We start from the raw sequence: 5,181 nt of genomic DNA, 5'->3' as shown, positions 1-5,181 counted from the left end.
AATACGCTCACAACTCGCTTCCTTCGTCTGCTACCGGGCTATCTCCGTTTCAGAGTAGTCTTGGGTACCAGCCTCCTCTGTTCTCGTCCCAGCTCGCCGAGTCCAGCGTTCCCTCCGCTCAGGCTTTTGTCCAACGTTGTGAGCGCACCTGGAGGAGGGTCAGGTCTGCACTTTGCCGTTACAGGGCGCAGACTGTGAGAGCCGCCAATAAACGTAGGATTAAGAGTCCTAGGTATTGTCGCGGTCAGAGAGTGTGGCTTTCCACTCGTAACCTTCCCTTACGACAGCTTCTCGTAAGTTGACTCCGCGGTTCATTGGTCCGTTCCGTGTCTCTCAGGTCGTCAATCCTGTCGCTGTGCGACTGCTTCTTCCGCGACATCTTCGTCGCGTCCACCCTGTCTTCCATGTCTCCTGTGTCAAGCCTTTTTTCGCGCCCCGTTCGTTCCCTCCCCCCCCGTCCTTGTCGAGGGCGCACCTATTTACAAGGTACGGAGGATCATGGACATGCGTTCTCGGGGACGTGGTCACCAGTACTTAGTGGATTGGGAGGGTTACGGTCCTGAGGAGAGGAGTTGGGTTCCATCTCGGGACGTGCTGGACCGTTCGTTGATTGATGATTTCCTCCGTTGCCGCCAGGGTTCCTCCTCGAGTGCGCCAGGAGGCGCTCGGTGAGTGGGGGTACTGTCATGTTTTGTCATTGATTATCATGTCTTGTCTCTGTGCTTCCCTTCTATTCGTTTCCCTCTGCTGGTCTTATTAGGTTCTTTCCCTCTTTCTATCCCTCTCACTCTCTCCCCTCCCTCTCTCCCTCTCTCGCTCTCTCTCTCTATCGTTCCGTTCCTGCTCCCAGCTGTTCCTCATTCTCCTAACTACCTCATTTACTCTTTTTGCACACCTGTCCCCTATTTCTCCCTCTGTTTTCCGCTTCTGTCCTTGTCGGATCCTTGCTTGATGTCCGCTGTTCTGTGTCCTTGTTCCGCCCTGTCGTGTTTTAATGACCTTCTTCAGATGCTGCGTGTGAGCAGGTGTCAATGTCAACAAAAGCTCAAATTGTCCGGTGCCTTCCCTTCAATCTTGCGACCTGCAGTCTGTGGTCGCGTCTCCAGTCATTCCTCTCTACTGACGAGTGGATTTCAGTTTTCCTGTTTTTTGCATTTACCTCCGAAGACATAAAACAGACGTTGCTTACAGATAATATCCAGGATTAGACTGGAATAAAGACTCTGTTTCCGTTAAGTCGCTTTTGGGTCCTCATTCACCAGCATAACAGAGCTAATGAAATTAAACGACCCTATTTGACATCATACAGACTTTGCTATGCAACAGTAGACATCAAAGTTGTGAACGTGTCCGAATGAGGAAAGCTAGTGATATTTAACAAGTAAGAAGATACCTTTTCCCTCAATCTTGCGATGCAGAGTCAGACACAATAATTCTCAGGCCTTGCAATATTAGATTATTAAAGATGAATAACAATGTCTTAGCTTTTCAAAGCAATAAGATTTCCCTTATTTCGGGAAATTGCAAACGTGTCCATATTAGCTGATTTAATGACATTAAACGACCACGAAAATGCTTCAAAACCTCAATTTTCTGTTTCGAAGTAAGATGCCTTATCCACGAGGCAACACCTTCTACTCCATATTCTCCGACACGACATCAAACAGACTTTGCTGAGCAACAACAGACATCAAAATTGTGAACCTATCCAAATGAGGAAAGCTAGTGATATTTTACAAGTACGAAAAGACTATGTCCCTCAATCTTGCGATGCTGAATCAGACACAATATTTCTCAGGCCTTTCAGTCTTAGATTATTAAAGTTGAACAACAATGTCCAAGCTTTTCAAAGCAACAAGACCAATGTCTTATTTCGGGAAATTGCAAATATGTTCAAATTAGCTGAGCTAATGAAATTAAATGACCACGAAGGGACTCAAACCCTCAATCTTCTGATTCAAAGGCAGACGCCTTATCCATTAGGCCACGCAGTCTATTTGATATGTCCCTATTTAACATCATAGAGACTTTGCTATGCAACAATAGACATCAAATTGTGAACCTGTCCGAATGAGGAAAGCTAGGGATTTTTAACAAGTACAAAGATACTCTTTCCTTCAATCTTGCGATGCCGATTCAGACACAATAATTCTCAGGCCTTGCAGTCTTAGATTATTAAAGTTGAATAACAATGTCCAAGCTTTTCAAAGCAACAAGACCAATGCCTTATTTAGGGAAATTGCAAACATGTACGAATTAGCTGAGCAAATAAAATTAAACGACCACGAAGGAACTCAAATCCTAAATCTTCTGATTTGAAGTCAGACGCCTTATCCATTAGGCCACGCAGTCTATGTGATACATCCCTATTTGACATCATAGAGACTTTGCTATGCAACAATAGACATCAAATTGTGAACCTGTCCGAATGAGGAAAGCGAGTGATTTTTAACAAGTACAAAGATACTCTTTCCTTCAATCTTGCGATGCAGATTCAGACACAATAATTCTCAGGCCTTGCAGTCTTAGATTATTAAAGTTGAACAACAATGTCCAAGCTTTTCAAAGCAACAAGACCAATGCCTTATTTAGGGAAATTGCTAACATGTCCATATTAGCTGATTTAATGACATTAAACGACCACGAAAATGCTTCAAAACATAAATTTTCTGCTACAAAGTAAGACGCCTTATCCACGAGGCAACACCTTCTACTCCATATTCTCCGATATGACATCAAACAGACGTTGCTTAGCAACAAAAGACATCAATATTGTGAACCTATCCGAATGAGGAAAGCTAGTGATATTTTACAAGTACGAAAAGACTATATCCCTCAATCTTGCGATGCTGAATCAGACACAATATTTCTCAGGCCTTTCAGTATTAGATTATTAAAGTTGAACAAAAATGTCCAAGCAACAAGAGCAATGCCTTATTTCAGGAATTGCAGACATGTTCAAATTAGCTGAGCTAATGAAATTAAGCGACCACAAAGGGACTCGAACCCTCAATCTTCTGATTCGAAGTCAGACGCCTAATCCATTAGGCCACTCAATCTATGTGATACATCACTATTTGACATCAAACAGACGTTGCTTAGCAACAAAAGACATCAATATTGTGAACCTATCCGAATGAGGAAAGCTAGTGATATTTTACAAGTACGAAAAGACTATGTCCCTCAATCTTGCGATGCTGAATCAGACACAATATTTCTCAGGCCTTTCAGTATTAGATTATTAAAGTTGAACAAAAATGTCCAAGCTTTTCAAAGCAACAAAACCAATGCCTTATTTCAGGAAATTGCAAACATATTCAAATTTGCTGAGCTAATGAAATTAAACAACCACGAAGGGACTCGAACCCACAATCTTCTGATTCAAGTCAGACACCTTATCCATTAGGCCACACAGTCTATGTGATACATCCCTATTTGACATCATAGAGACTTTGCTATGCAACAGTAGACATCAAAGTTGTGAACCTGTCCGAATGAGGAAAGCTAGTGATATTTAACAAGTAAGAAGAGACCTTTTCCCTCAATCTTGCGATGCAGAATCAGACACAATATTTCTCAGGCCTTTCAGTCTTAGATTATTAAAGTCGAACAAAAATGTCCAAGCTTTTCAAAGCAACAAAACCAATGCCTTATTTCAGGAAATTGCAAACATGTTCAAATTTGCTGAGCTAATGAAAATAAACAACCACGAAGGAACTCAAATCTTCAATCTTCTGATTTGAAGTCAGACGCCTTATCCATTAGGCCACGCAGTCTATGTGATACATCCCTACTTGACATCATAGAGACTTTGCTATGCAACAATAGACATCAAATTGTGAACCTGTCCGAATGAGGAAAACGAGTGATTTTTAACAAGTACAAAGATACTCTTTCCTTCAATCTTGCGATGCAGATTCAGACACAATAATTCTCAGGCCTTACAGTCTTAGATTATTAAAGTTGAACAACAATGTCCAAGCTTTTCAAAGCAACAAGACCAATGCCTTATTTAGGGAAATTGATAACATGTCCATATTAGCTGATTTAATGACATTAAACGACCACGAAAGGACTCGAACCCTCAATCTTCTGATTCGAAGTCAGACGCCTAATCCATTAGGCCACTCAATCTATGTGATACATCACTATTTGACATCAAACAGACGTTGCTTAGCAACAAAAGACATCAATATTGTGGACCTGTCCGAATGAGGAAAGCTAGTGATTTTTAACAAGTACAAAGATACTCTTTCCTTCAATCTTGCGATGCAGATTCAGACACAATAATTCTCAGGCCTTGCAGTCTTAGATTATTAAAGTTGAACAACAATGTCCAAGCTTTTCAAAGCAACAAAACCAATGCCTTATTTCGGGAAATTGCAAACATGTCCATATTAGCTGATTTAATGACATTAAACGACCACGAAAATGCTTCAAAACCTCAATTTTCTGTTATGAAGTAAGACGCCTTATCCACGAGGCAACACCTTCTACTCCATATTCTCCGATATGACATCAAACAGACGTTGCTTAGCAACAACAGACATCAAAATTGTGAACCTATCCGAATGAGGAAAGCTAGTGATATTTTACAAGTACGAAAAGACTATGTCCCTCAATCTTGCGATGCCGAATCAGACACAATATTTCTCAGGCCTTTCAGTCTTAGATTATTAAAGTTGAACAAAAATGTCCAAGCTTTTCAATGCAACAAAACCAATGCCTTATTTCAGGAAATTGCAAACATGTTCAAATTAGCTGAGCTTATGAAATTAAATGACCACGAAGGGACTTGAACCCTCAATTTTCTGATTTGAAGTCAGACGCCTTATCCATTAGGCCACGAAGTCTATTTGATACATCCCTATTTGACATCATAGAGACTTTGCTATACAACAATAGACATCAAATTGTGAACCTGTCCGAATGAGGAAAGCGAGTGATTTTTAACAAGTACAAAGACACTCTTTCCTTCAATCTTGCGATGCAGATTCAAACACAATAATTCTCAGGCCTTGCAGTCTTCGATTATGAAAGTTGAATAACCATGTCCAAGCTTTTCAAAGCAACAAGACCAATGCCTTATTTAGGGAAATTGCTAACATGTCCATATTAGCTGATTTAATGACATTAAACGACCACGAAAATGCTTCAAAACATAAATTTTCTGCTTCAAAG

At 40.8% G+C, this 5,181-nt stretch overlaps 1 non-coding gene across 1 annotated transcript; it reads right to left on the bottom strand.

Annotated features, from left to right (window-relative positions):
- Nucleotides 1-1,921: 1,921 nt before the first annotated feature.
- trnaq-uug lies at nucleotides 1,922-1,994 on the bottom strand. Its single transcript has one exon. It is a non-coding gene; the product is annotated as a tRNA-Gln (tRNA).
- Nucleotides 1,995-5,181: the final 3,187 nt, after the last annotated feature.

This window comes from Oncorhynchus gorbuscha, unplaced genomic scaffold, assembly GCF_021184085.1.
Source record: "Oncorhynchus gorbuscha isolate QuinsamMale2020 ecotype Even-year unplaced genomic scaffold, OgorEven_v1.0 Un_scaffold_4509, whole genome shotgun sequence".
In the NCBI taxonomy this organism is placed as follows: domain Eukaryota; kingdom Metazoa; phylum Chordata; class Actinopteri; order Salmoniformes; family Salmonidae; genus Oncorhynchus; species Oncorhynchus gorbuscha.
This window is presented reverse-complemented; position numbering and strand designations above follow the sequence as displayed.